Here is a 15045-nt window from a genome sequence, read left to right as displayed (position 1 = left end):
GCACGTCCTAGTGGCTGCAGCTCTGGCGCTTTGAGTCCACCAGGAGAAAAGCACAATATAAATGTTATTTGTCTTGTCTTGTCAAATGATGCCGTGCGCTGCTGATTGTCTTCAGAGCCAGGCTCTCTTCCTAGGTCCCCCTCCTGCTACTGTGCGCTCTGCCGCTGCCCACTCCTCCCTCCCTTCCCACAGAGAACCACAGCTGTAGCAAGAATGATAGCAGCAGATGGCAAACGCTCACTCACCTATCCATGATCCAAGCGATAGAGATCCCGTCATCTGAAACCCATCTGTCTTTTCTACAGTGCAACCGCTCGCTCTGAACTTCCTGATTCTCAGATCAGACAGGAAGTAGGAAGTAGTAATAGTAGAAGTAACAGATCGGCAGCACTCTAGAGGAGACAGATGGGCTCCGGATGACGGGACCTCTATTGCTTGGATCGCAATAGGTGAATGTGAGTCAACTGGTGCTGTCATTCTCCCCCGCTGCGGCTGCCTTCTCTTCTGGACTATCGTATTCACTGGGATGGAGGCTGCATGTTGGCTGTCTAATTTGGGAGGAAATCGGTTGTTCGGTGGTGGGGTGGTTATGTAATTCTGTCTGGGGAACGGCTTCCGGTTTGGCGGTGTCCAGAGCTTTCTGCTATTGCCTGGCTGGAGATGCAGGGGGAAGTGCTGCTGCTGTGATATCTGGCGCCCTCTTCAGAGGGGAGCCCAAGCCCCTGAGTGCAAATGTCCAAGCCATTCATCTCTCACTCTGAATTTTGCCGCTGCTATTCCCTGCATTGTGCACCCACAGAGGAAAGCGGGCTGTTACCCATAGCAACCAGTAGCTCGGCTGCCCCGGTGTGTGCGGCATGTTGCTGTGCAGCTGCACCTTCTGATTCTATTACGACATGATGGGGGGCCCAAATCAGTTACTTTGCTTAGGGCCCCATTTAGCCTTAATCCGGCTCTGCTGGCAATTGACCACCTCTATATGTGCTCTGAATAGTAGTAATCGTGAACACACTGCTCCCCTCCCTGCTTACACCTCTCTGACACTGCAGCTATTGTGGGTAGGATTTGGTGTTCCATATCAATGGCTTGAGAGGGGCTCACGCTGGGACCCCTACCTTCTTAGCTAATCTATTGATACTGAGACTTGCAGGTTTATAGAAAAAAAAGCTTTATTCAGATGTACATAGAATACAATACAAACAGTCATACATAGTATAACATCAGAAATAGAACATTCAAAAGGGTAGATTAAGACAATAAAATTGAGTATGGTGTAGAAAAAGAAAAAAGGATGTAGCATCAAAATTGGCAATATATGAAATATCGAGCCATTATACGATACTATCAGGGCATCTCAAGGAATCAGCAACCTAAACATGCTGCATGTCTATATACGAAGTAGCTTACAGTGTAACATAAGGTCATATTGAAAGAAAGTAAATATCTAAGCCTGCTTATCACAGTATCACACTCCAGGGTCCATATGCAATGAACCTTTTCTCCCAAGCTTCCTCCTGAGAGATACATTTTCATCTTCTAATAAAAAATAACTTTCCAGCACTTTTCAAGTGATAAAGTACCGAAAAGTAGGTTGAAAAGTACTGCAAAATAATTGTGAGTATGTTCTTGATTTCTGGTGGTTTAACCGCTTGAGGACCATGCTGTTAAACCCCCCTAGTGACCAGGCTAATTTCAGTTTAAATGGCCACTGCAGCTTTAAGGCCATGCTGCAGGGCCGTACAAATGTGCACACAAGTGATCCCCCCCCTTTTCTCCCCACCAACAGAGCTCTCTGTTGGTGGGGTCTGATCGATCCCCCCATGTTTATTTTTTTTAAATAAACATTATTGTTTGTTTGTTTGTTTATTTGTTTTTTTTAAATCTGTTTCTTTAAAATCTATCCCTCCCTCCCTCCCTCCAGCCAGCCAATTATGGTGATCGGCTCTCATAGGCTTCTGCCTAAGAGAGGCGATCGCTCTCTTGTCCCCCAGAGGGACAGCCGTGTGACACGGCTGTCCCCAGTACAGCGCTGCTGCTGATCGCAGCGCTGTACATGTAAATACACGGCGGTTTCGTCGTGTAACAGTCTTCCGAGCGGCGATCGCCGCTCGGAGACTGAAGGCAGAGCTCCGCTCCGCCCACCAAGCAGGAGATGCGCGCGATCTCCTGCGAACTGCTGCCCCAGGACTTTACGCCAATCAGTTGCATCTGGGCCCAGGTTATTTAAAGCAGCATGAAACAGAGGCCCATATGCAATTAACTTTTTCACCTATGTTTTCTCCTAGGAGATAATTTTCATCTTTGTTTTGAAATAATGTTTTAGCACTGTGCAATGGAAAAAGTACCAAAGAGTAGGTGAAAAGTGAAAGTACTGTCAAAATTATTTCGAGTATTTTCTTGCTTGCTGGTGGTATAAAAGGCATTTTATTTACAAGTTGTGAAAATATCACCTAGGAGAAAACTCAGGAGAAACAAGTGAATTGCATATGGACCAGAGAGTGTAATGGCATGAAGCCTCTCATGCACCATCAAGATGGGGAGATAAGGCGGAGCAGAACAAATAGGGGCCGTCAAATTTGGGCGCACCGTGCGCCGCCATAGGCTGTAAAGTGAATTACGGTTATAGCAGCCCTCAGAAGCTAATTTAGGCAGAGCCCAAATTACTTAAAGGAAACCAAAGACGTTTTAAATTAAAAAGTTTTATACATACCTGGTGCTTCCTCCAGCCGCATGCCCCGGAAAGATACGTAGAGGACACACTTCTCTTGCGCAGACTGGCCGCGACTGGAGGAAGTCACGGGACCCGGTACCGGCGATAAAGAAGGCTGAGGACGGCAGCATGGGAGCGATCCGTGCGCCCAGATATGTATAAAACTTTTAATGCAAAATGTTTCTGGTACACGTTAAAAACTGTGTAATTCATCCGCCAGCAATAGCTGAAAACCGAATCACATCTTTCCCCGGTGTCCATTGGCCTGAATGGGGAATAGTAATTAACGCCACCGGGACTTTTGCAGCTGTTCATCGGCTTCATCCTACGCCCAAATTTGCCCGCTCCGTTTCTACATGTACAGTGGGCAACAAAAGTATTCGGCCCCCTTGAAGTTTTCCACATTTTGTCACATTACTGCCACAAACATGCATCAATTTTATTGGAATTCCACATGAAAGACCAATACAAAGTGGTGTACATGTGAGAAGTGGATCGAAAATCATACATCATTCCAAATATTTTTTACAAATCAATAACTGCAAAGTGGGGTGTGCGTAATTATTCCGCCCCGAGTCAATACTTTGTAGAACCACCTTTTGCTGCAATTACAGCTGCCAGTCTTTTAGGGTATGTCTCTACCAGCTTTGCACATCTACAGACTGAAATCCTTGCCCATTCTTCTTTGCAAAACAGCTCCAGCTCAGTCAGATTAGATGGACAGCGTTTGTGAACAGCAGTTTTCAGATCTTGCCACAGATTCTCGATTAGATTTAGATCTGGACTTTGACTGGGCCATTCTAACACATGGATATGTTTTATTTTAAACCATTCCATTGTTGCCCTGGCTTTATGTTTAGGGTCATTGTCCTGCTGGAAGGTGAACCTCCGCCCCAGTCTCAAGTCTTTTGCAGTCTCCAAGAGGTTTTCTTCCAAGATTGCCCTGTATTTGGCTCCATCCATCTTCCCATCAACTCTGACCAGCTTCCCTGTCCCTGCTGAAGAGATGCGCCCCCCGAGCATGATGCTGCCACCACCATATTTGACAGTGGGGATGGTGTGTTCAGAGTGACGTGCAATGTTAGTTTTCTGCCACACATAGCGTTTTGCATTTTGCCCAAAAAGTTCCATTTTGGTCTCATCTGACCAGAGAACCTTCTCCCACATGGTTGCTGTGTCCCCCACATGGCTTGTGGCAAACTGCTTTCTGTTAACAATGCCTTTCTTCTTGCCACTCTTCCATAAAGGCCAACTTTGTGCAGTGCACAACTAATAGTTGTCCTATGGACAGAGTCTCCCACCTGAGCTGTAGATCTCTGCAGCTCGTCCAGAGTCACCATGGGCCTCTGGACTGCATTTCTGATCAGCGCTCTCCTTGTTCGGCCTGTGAGTTTAGGTGGATGGCCTTGTCTTGGTAGGTGTACAGTTGTGCCATACTCCTTCCATTTCTGAATGATCGCTTGAACAGTGCTCCGTGGAATGTTCAAGGCTTTGGAAATCTTTTTGTAGCCTAAGCCTGCTTTAAATTTCTCAATAACTTGATCCCTGACCTGTCTTGTGTGTTCTTTGGCCTTCATGGTGTTGTTTCTCCCAATATTCTCTTAGACAACCTCTGAGGCCCTCACAGAGCAGCTGTATTTGTACTGACATTAGATTACACACAGGTGCACTCTATTTAGTCATTAGCACTCATCAGGCAATGTCTATAGGCAACTGACTGCACTCAGATCAAAGGGGGCCGAATAATTATGCACACACCACTTTGCAGTTATTTATTTGTAAAAAATGTTTGGAATCATGTATGATTTTCATTCCACTTCTCACATGTACAGCACTTTGTATTGGTCTTTCATGTGGAATTCCAATAAAATTGATTCATGTTTGTGGCAGTAATATGACAAATTGTGGAAAACTTCAAGGGGGCCGAATACTTTTGCAACTCACTGTATGTAGATCAGGAGTCTTCCATCTAAAGCTATGACCCAAAAAGCGTCCAGAAGTAGATATATAGCAGTAGAAGAACAGAGGCGCCAGCAGGATAAAAATGGATAAAACCTTTAAAATTTGCTTGGAGGAAGTGGTGGACTTACCTCCATAAAGCAGACACGAAAGACTGTCTGAATAGTAGCAATCACTCTTTGGGGTACTATATAATAAATGTGATTGCGGTTGCCAGTTATTGCTGGCGGATGAATTACACAGTTTTTAAGGTGTACCATAAACATTTTTAATTAAAAGTTTTATACATATCTGGGCTCACGGATCGCTCCCATGCTGCCTCAGCCTTCTTTAAAGGTTTTATCCATTTTTATCCTGCTGTTGCCTCTGTTCTCCTACTCAGGGCCGGATTTCTGGAAAGGCCAATGAGGCCACGGCCTAGGGCGATAAAATTAGATAAGATAAGAGGGGCGGCATGACTTGGAGAGAAGAGGTCATATGTCAAATTAAATCATCTCTTCTGGTCCCGCAGCGCAGCCATCCAGTGCCCTGCTCTGCACTAATAGCTGAATTCCAGAGTTCCCCAATCCCTGCATCTCTCTCTCACTTCCTGATGTGTTAAAACAATCAGGATCAATCATAACGGTCATCTGATAATCCATTCCTTTCTATGATGGACTTACAGATCGATGTGAGAAATACCAGAGATTTACATTACAAAGCAGATAGAACTAAGTTCCGCTGAGTTTTAATGCAGGCATTCCCAAACATCAGTGAGCGCTGCAGTTTCTTCTCCTCTTTTTACAGCTTTGACACTGACCTCAGCAGATGTTAATTTATCTAATCCTAATTTATGACTGTTGTTATGACTTTTTTTTCCTAGCTAGCAGTGGTCTCTTCTGTTCCTTAGTTAACTCTTTCCTGACTCATTTTCTGTGCTCCAGCTCCTAAAATCTATGAGACTGCAGGATAAAAAATACTGTTTTCTTCCCTTTCATTGCTAAATTGTCATTTTAAATGACACCTGAGCAGTGGTGCTCATCCAATATTTGGGTATCCGAACTACCCAGATAATCTGAACTTTTTCCACTATCCGAACTTTGAATAGCAATTCGGATATTTTTTAAAATCTGAATAGCACTATCTGGGCAAACTCGAATTTCCCATCTGAGAGAGAGAGGGGGATTTTAAGTCCCCACATCATTAAAAAAACATGATGTTACATGTCTCATTTACCCTAAAAAACGTTTTAAAGGCAATTTATATAAGCCTTCTTCAGACTTTGTTCCCGTATACTGTCAATATGTTAGAGCACACCACCATATGTACATTCAGCATTCAAAAGAGATGCATAGATTTTTCAGCAAATATAAATAAATGTCATTCAGATGCTTTAAAGTGAAGCTGAACTCTTGCACAGGGGCGTATCTGGGTATTATGGCGCCTATGGCAAACGCTAAAATTGCGCCCCATATCCATGCTGGAGGTTTCCCTCCAGTATGGATATCCAGAGTTGTGTCCACCCCAGTATAGGTAGCCAGAGGTGCCCCCCCTCCCAGCATAGGTATTTAGATGAGCGCCCCCCCCCCATATAAGTAGCTGCCCCAGTATAGATTGCTAACTCAACTATAACCCCAACTATAAGTAACAAGCAGCATCCCTCAGTATGGTAGTGGAGCACGAGAGAGGAGGGGGCAGAGGGAGGAGAGGACAGCCACAGCGCCCATGTTGCTGCAGCGCCCATGGCATGAGCCATGCCTGCACCCCTCTAGATACGCCTCTGCTTCTGCACAGGACAGAAGGAAAACAGAGAACTGTACCCTGTATGTATTTAGAGAGCCTGTCTCATTCCCCCTCCTCTGTGTCACAAGTTGTAATTTAATCTCTACACTGTGTCACCTGACTGCCAAAACAGCTAAGCTCATTTGAAAGCACAGGATGTTAAAAATATGTCTGCTTCCATAAAAGCAGGAAGTAGACACACTGCAGATTTATTGCAGGATTTGTATCAGCTGTAACAAAGAAATGTTTTTATTTAAAGGTTATGTTGTTGCATATCTTTTAGAGCAGAGAGGAAGTTCTGAGTTCAGGTCCACTCTAATTACAACAGAACATCCAAAGTGGGTCCAGACAGGATGTTTGCTACTTACCTGTTCTCTGTTTTGGATGGGCTTCTCTCCATCGCACTGCCCTGCCACCTGTTTGTGGCTCTGACTGCAGCCAGTCGCACAGAGGACAAAGAAGCAGCGCATGCTCTGGCCACTCGCACTGCCCTGCCACCTGTTTGTGGCTCCGACTGCAGCCAGTCGCACAGAGGACAAAGAAGCAGCGCATGCTCTGGTCACTCGCGCTCCCTGTCACCTGTCTGTGGCTCCAACTGCAGCCAGTCGCACAGAGGACAAAGAAGCAGCGCATGCTCTGGCCACTCGCACTGCCTAGGGTGACCATATTTTGATTTCCAAAAAAGAGGACGATCACAACAGCATGTGGGCGTGGTCATGGGTGGGGCCAAATATACAAGACCTTAGCAGTGTGCTGTCCAACTTCGCGGCATGGAGGACCGTTTTTTTTTCCCAGACCACATGGTGGTGGAGAGCCAGCCGACCGGCCGACCACAAAATGCAATCAGATTCACAGAAGATTTCCCCACAAAATGCAATAAAATCACACAGGCAGGTGACAAATGACAATCATGGTGAGAACTCCAGAGAAGACTGTAAAAACCATGCTAGTTAAGCACAATGATTTAGTATTCTGGCAGAACTGGATGGCTGTAGGTCTTCTGTTCAACCTAAAACTGTAACTGCTGAGAAAAGACAAGTTATACATGCTGTACTGAACGGTTTGCCATTCATTTGCCCATACTGAAAGCTGGATATCTCAGTGATTTAACTGAACACTTTGGGGTTAATTTAAGCTAACAAAGGTGTTTATGATTAAGTGCAGGAATACAGGAGGCTCTGCCAGTCTCTCACACAAGGCAGAAAGCAGCCCTCCTGGAGTCTAGGGACTGTCAAAAACTTTTCAACTTGTATAATTCCTTAACCACACATGCAGTCATTATAACAGTGGTGAGAGAGCAGCCAGATATTTGCCCACGGACCCTCCAGGCAAGCTCTGCATCATGCAGTGTATATTTACAAGCTTGCCTGCCCTCTAATTCCACTTTTATCAGCTAGCCTTACAACAACAAACCTGAATACACCAGACCTGCCCTAAATCACTGAATGAAAGGCTGCCTGAGGGGAGATTGCCCCCCTTCCCCCCTGGCCAGTCTGTGCCTGACTCACACACTGAACAAAGCAGCTCGGCTCCCTCTGTGTTCAGTCACCAGGACATTTCAATAATCCGGGAGGACAGCCCGGACAGGTCGTAAAAAGTGGACCTGTCCGGGCAAAAGAGGACGCCTGGTCAGCCTAGCACTGCCCTGCCACCTGTTTGTGGCTCTGACTGCAGCCAGTCGCACAGAGGACAAAGAAGCAGCGCATGCTCTTGTCACTCGCTCTCCCTGTCACCTGTCTGTGGCTCCAACTGCAGCCAGTCGCACAGAGGACAAAGAAGCAGCGCATGCTCTGGCCACTCGCACTGCCCTGCCACCTGTGTGTGGCTCTGACTGCAGCCAGTCGCACAGAGGACAAAGAAGCAGCGCATGCTCTGGCCACTCGCACTGCCCTGCCACCTGTTTGTGGCTCTGACTGCAGCCAGTCGCACAGAGGACAAAGAAGCAGCGCATGCTCTGGTCACTCGCTCTCCCTGTCACCTGTCTGTGGCTCCAACTGCAGCCAGTCGCACAGAGGACAAAGAAGCAGCGCATGCTCTGGCCACTCGCACTGCCCGGCCACCTGTGTGTGGCTCCGACTGCAGCCAGTCGCACAGAGGACAAAGAAGCAGCGCATGCTCTGGCCACTCGCACTCCCTGTCACCTGTTTGTGGCTCTGACTGCAGCCAGTCGCACAGAGGACAAAGAAGCAGCGCATGCTCTGGCCACTCGCACTCCCTGTAATTTCTCGCTCCTGCCCAGATGTGCACAGCAACCGAGGCCGGTACAGTGTTATGTATTCTTGACAAGTACCGGTCATACATCAGCGTCATTTCTCAAGTATGCATGCCCAGAACACTATCGGCTGCTGTGCACATTCGGGCAGAAGCGCAAATTACAGGAATTATTTGTTGAATGGGGGCAGAGCAGCACAACTGAGATGAGCCCATTGAAACCAATGATCGCTAGTCATTGGACAATGCCCTGCATGGCACATGTGTTGGACAATTTTTTTTTTGGGGGGGGGAGGGGGGGCGCTTGCTGACTGCAGGCCTAGGGCACTGGAAAGTACAAATCCGGCCCTGCTCCTACTGCTATACCGTGTCCACCCCTGGTGGAGGGGTGATCTACCCCTTTTTCTGATCTACAGAGAGCGACTTCTTATCCCTGAGTGGACAGGTCAAATCTCCTCACCTGCTTATACAGTGGTTGCCTGTGTGGTAACCCACGTTTGTGAGTATACTCTTCTCACTGATTATCCTTACTTTATATTTGCATTACATACTACACTATATTGGGCTCTCGGTTTCTCTAAATTTTAGAAGTAGATATTTATTAAGCTTCTGGAACAGCCATGAAATCCCAGGATTAGGGACAAATAAGAGTGGTGGAGATTTAGTGAGCGCAACAGGAAAAGGGAAAATATTGGAGGCCAAGGCTTGCCATTCCGACTAAAAGCCCAGGGCGATGAGGCAGTCCCAAAATATATGGGATAAAGTTCCCACATTACCACAATTATGAAAGAGACAAGTGGATTTATAGGTGACAAAATCTGTAGCGTAACACATTCCAGGGATGATGTTTACAAGGTTACTTGGACGAACTAAATGAATGAGTGATGGCGCAGCAAATGTGGATCGATGTGTTTAAAGTTAGGGTCGTGCCCTTGGGCCTTGTGTCGTGCACAGAGGGAGATATTGCTTGATTGGCAGTTGGAAATAGCTGTTATTTCCCACAATGCAACCAGGTTCACAGACAGCAAACTGTTGGCGCCCATGGCCGGGCTGCACATGCGCGACAAAGCATGACTTGAGCAGATTACCAAGGCAACCTGCTGGGAACAGGGGTGGCCTGGAAAGATGGAGAGGGACCGATCGGCTTCAAGGTGGCTGGAGGAAGCTCCAGGTGAGTATAAAACCTGAGACAAAGTCCGTGTCAGGTACACTTTAAAGAGGAACTTTAACCCAGGATTGAACTTCATACCAATCAGTAGCTAATACCCCTTTTCCAATGTGATATTGTTACATTTTCTCAAATAGATCATAGGAGGAAGGGAGGGGGGGGGGGGGGGGTGTCTGTGTGGCTAATATTGTGGTGAAACCCTGCTTACAGTGTGATGTCATGACCATGGTCCTGACAGTTTGCTGTCTGTGAACTTTGTTACATTGTGGGAATTGACGGCTCTTTCCAACTGCCAAGCAAGCGGTATATCTATCTGTGTACAAATCTCTCAGTAACGGGACTGGGGGCCCCATTTCATCTTCATCCTGTTCTGAGAGGAAGTGACAGCAGACAGGTCAAAGAAGCTCCGCTGCTCTGTCGATAGGGTTGAAATTGAACCTCACTAGCAATGCAATCCCGACCCACCGCCGATCGAGCAATATCTTCCATCTGGCACAATCGAGGAAATCAATCAATCTTGCACAAGAATTGTTTGTGTGGGAATCCTTTGCATCATCAATCTCTATCAGATTCAGTTCAAATGATGGCATTGGCTGGATATTGATAAAAACTATTGACTGGTGTATGGCCAGCCTTATTCTGAGAGCTGCTCTCCTGGGATTTTCCATAAGATGGAATCAGTTGCTTGGACTAATTGTATACAAGCAGTGGCATGAGGTGAATTCATGGGGCCCCACAGAGAAACTTTGATGGGACCCCCCAATGTTCACACCCCTTCCTTTGCCTCCCCTGGTGCCCTCCATGGTCTTGAGGCCCATCTCACAAGGGTCATACAACAAGTGTGGCCATCAGGATCTTCACACCCATAACAAGCGTAGCCACAAAACCACCTGATCTGAAGTATAGTTCCCTGTATCAGAGGAAGGGAAGGTCAGTCGTTGGGGCCCCCCACAGCTCTGGGCCCCCCTGTGATCGCAGGGGCTGCTCCCCTCTAGTTACGCCCCTGTATATAACAACACAACTAGATTTAACCTGCTGGGTTTTTTTCGCCCGATTTTTTTTTTTTTATGTAGCTAGCCTAGCGCTAGCTACATGATTCTCCCCTTCCTGCTTCCTCCCTCTCACCCTTCCGATCGCCACCGGCGATCACGCCCATAAGGAAATCCCGTTCTGAACGGGATTTCCTTTAGGGCTTCCCCGTCGCCATGTCGACAAACGGAGTGACGTCATCGATGTCGTGACGTCACAGTGACTCCCGATCCACCCCAAAGCGCAGCCTGGCGGCGATTGGCCAGGCTGCACACGGGGTCTGCGGGGGGGGGGGGGCTCTTTTGCATTGGGTAGCAGCTGATCGGCGGCGATCGGAGCAAACACGCAGGTATCAAAGTGCTAGCTGCGTGTTTGAAAAAAAAAATATCAAAATCGGCCCACCAGGGCCTGAGCGGTGCCGTCTAGCGTCTCTGGACGAGCTCCAGAACGCTAGGGAGTGGTGTGTTTTTGTATGGCCAGGCTGGGTTCAGCTTTCACTCTCTATCCTGACACTCTGCCAGCAGAGAAACGGAACTTTCTGTTCAATGACATTTCCTAGACAAGGCCACCTTGTGAGATAAGGATCTTCCATGATGGAACAAAAGCTGATTTATTTTGCACACTGATCTGGGAACCCCCAGTTTAGAACATCTTTTACTAAAATAAACTTTATTGGCACTAATTATAGGCTCAATAACCTTTATAAAACTTGGCAAGCCGCATCTGTTCATATAAAATAAGCCAGCGGTATCTATTTCTGTATTATTAAACATCAGTAGCAGCATCTGGCCTTCCATAACTGGATCTGCATGTTCCCTAAAATACTATATTGTGGTAAGTAAGGCATTTCTTCCTTCCTGATTTCCCCAGATAGGGGATTGGACACAATTTGCCAATCGCAAATCGCAGTACCCTTTTTCTCACTTGTGTGATTTGAATTTTACCGAAACACTGACACAGTACCTGCTGCATTGTTCCTGCATTGTTGCTCGGGTTACCTCATTGACAGCGCAAGGAAATTGCATAGGAGATGCGGTGCTATGCGATTTTCTTGCAGTCCAGATAAATCAATTTTTTTCCCACCTTTTTTTTCCCACAGTCAGAAATTGCAAATGCAATTGCGCCACTAGCAAGTTACTGGGGCTGATCGCGGCTGAATGGCTGACCGCAGAAAGACAGCGAGGGGCTCACACATGTTTATGGGGCGGGAGGAAGCCCCAGGTAAGTATCGATTCTTTTCCTTATGAGCTCTCTGGTTTCCTTTAAAATGATCCGGCAGTTATAGTTGACCCCCAGTATTAACCAACAGTCATAAATGGCTCCTATTATTTGCCAACAGTCATAGGTAACAGTCATAGGTAACCCCCAATATTAGCAAGAAATTATAGGTGGACCTTAGTATCTGTCAGCAGTCATATGTGGCCCCCAATATCAGCTAGCAGTGATAGCTTTCTTCCAATATCTACCAGCAGATATAGGTTGCCCCTTATATCGGTCAGCAGTCATAGGTGGCCCCAATATCAGCCAGCAGTCATAGGAGGCCCCCACTATCTCTCAGGGCCTTACATGACCCTGGCCAGTAGTCATAGCTGGCTCCCAATATCTGCCAGCAGTTATATGTGGGCCCCAATATTGGACAGCAGTCATAGGTGGCATCCAATATTTGTCAGCAGTCATCCATGGGTACCAATATTTTTTTGGCAGTCATAGGGGCCCCCAATATCATCTAGCAGGCATATATGGCTTCCAATATCTGCCATCAGTCAAAGGCAGAGACAAGGTCCTCCAGCATCTAAGGCTGAGACACCAAAGTGCGCCCCTCCATCCCTCTCATCCCAGCCGTCACACACTAATTGTTGTTAGACTAAGAGGTGCCCCAGGGCCCCCAACACCTTAATCTCTAGTTATCTGGCTCGCAGCCACTGCCATGTATACCCTTTTCTTATTTCTCTCTGCTTCAAACATAATAGGGGAATAATAGCTGAGTGAGTTGTTTGCCCCTCCTACAGCCTTGAGGCTGGAGCCTCTCTCGCCTCTGCCTCGGCCCGGCTCTGGGTGGCACCCAATATCTCTCAGCGGTCATACAGGACCCTAGTATTGGCCAGCAGTCATAGGTAGTAACAGTCTCATTTAGAGGTGGTCCGTGTCTGCAGCAGTGGTTAGCAAGTGCTACAAAGCTGAGGAAATACTGTGTGGTAAACTGGAAAGCTGTAATACCTTCTGGGGTAAGTTCAGACACAACAGGGTGCTAAAAGGCAGCACTGGTTATCACTGAAAGGCTGGGGCACTGGAACTTATTCATGCTATTTTGCACTTGTGGCACCACCCACTTTTTTTCAGACTTCCTTCTCCCCCATCACTCTCCTTCAGGGGCCATTTGGTTGTTGCCTTCCAAGCCAAATGGTACCCGTCTTCCTTTGCTGATGGCTGAATTTTAGAATTAGTTGGGCTATAAGAGTCAAAAATTGTCTCCGCAGCTATCAATCTGTTATTTGACTGTATCAAACTTATTCCACAGGAACAAGTCAGAAATCCGAAGGATGTTCAAGCTTGACTGAGATGGCCTCTTTCATCCATTTTGCGACCCTGTTTTCTTCTCCGTCCAAAATCTCCTCCACCATCCTGAAAAGTGGATCTTCTCCTAGAGGTGTAAGTGAACTGTGGCATCTTGACCTGCAGATTCAGCTCTCCTACGTTAGGCCATGCTTCATTCTTTACTTGGTCTCCCTAGTGCACCAATATTTGCACTCCTCAGTACATTAGACTTTATACACCAAGTTGCTTGACTTGTGTTTGAGCACTGTATCCTAAAGCTATGCACACATGGTAGATTAAACTCTTCCAAGATGGCCAAAAATGACTTTCCATGGTAAGAAACCAGCAAATTTACAGCGTCTGCAATCTCCAATCCGCCTTGGCACGTTGGCAAAATTTACATCATGGGGCCCCTGATCTGCAACACCCCTCCCCCTGGAAGTGGCATTAATGTAGGTGTCCCTTTTGTTCCTGAACCCCCCCAGAAAGTATTGGGTTGTTTTCAGAGGCCCTAGAGCTCCAGATTCAAGCAAATAAATATGCATAAATACACTCCAGACAGGCCAGAGCCATAGATTTTTTTTCTGGCTTTCATGCTTGAGACCATATTTTAACGGCACTTGCATTGACCTGAAGAAGCAGGCTAAGACCCGTGAAATGCATTGATCTTTTTAATCGTGCTGAATAAATCATGCTCCCTTATTACTTTTTGTTTCACTGCATTGCCTATTTTTGGGGACCTCCTCCACCCCCCAGTACTATACATTACATCTCCTTTGGAGGTGTTCACCTTCTGGGTGTGGAGTTATCTACAACTATAGTATAATTGTGAGAACCCCTGATGCACAGAATGCTCCTGGCTGCGGTAGCTCAATCAAAGAGGCTTAAAGGGGAACTGAAGAGAGAGGTATATGGAGGCTGTCATGTTTATTTCCTTTTAATCAATACCAGTTGCCTGGCAGCCCTGCTGGTCTATTTCTCTGCAGTAGTATCTTATTAAAACCAGAAACAAGCATGCAGCTAGTCTTGTCAGATCAGACTTATAAGTCTGAACCACTGAAACACCTGGTCTGCTGCATGCTTGTTCAGGGGCTATGGCTAATAGTATTAGAGGCAGAGGATCAGCAGGGCTGCCAGGCAACTGGTATTGTCTAAAAGGAAATAAACATGACAGCCTCCATATACCTCTCTCTTCAGTTCCCCTTTAAGCCAAGCATGAGAAGTAGCCGGCTACTGGCAAGTTTTCAGAAGGGCACAGAAGGAAATGAGTAGACCAGGAGGAAAGCGAGGGACCTGGAAGACTACAGTGGGCTAGAAGAAGTCCGATATAAGTAACATTATGGTGTAGTGATTAGTGCTCTCGCCTTACAGTGCTGGGTCCCCGGTTTAAAAACCAACCAGGGCACTACCTGCATGAAAATGTATGTTCACCCTGTGTCTGTGTGGGTTTCCTTCGGGCACCCTGGTTTCCTCCTTTATCACAAAAACATACAGATAAGTTAATTGGCTTCCCTCTAAATTGGCCCTGGACTACGATACATACACTTCATACATAGACATATGAAAGATTAAGAAATTATAAAGAAAATTGTTATAGACAATATCTTAGAATTGCGGCTATACCCCGCACCCTTTGTTCCTGGCACCCTTATTTGACGTATGTAAAATGGAC

This window comes from Hyperolius riggenbachi, chromosome 5 (genome assembly GCF_040937935.1).
Source record: "Hyperolius riggenbachi isolate aHypRig1 chromosome 5, aHypRig1.pri, whole genome shotgun sequence".
In the NCBI taxonomy this organism is placed as follows: domain Eukaryota; kingdom Metazoa; phylum Chordata; class Amphibia; order Anura; family Hyperoliidae; genus Hyperolius; species Hyperolius riggenbachi.
Note: the sequence above shows the minus strand (reverse complement) of the source record.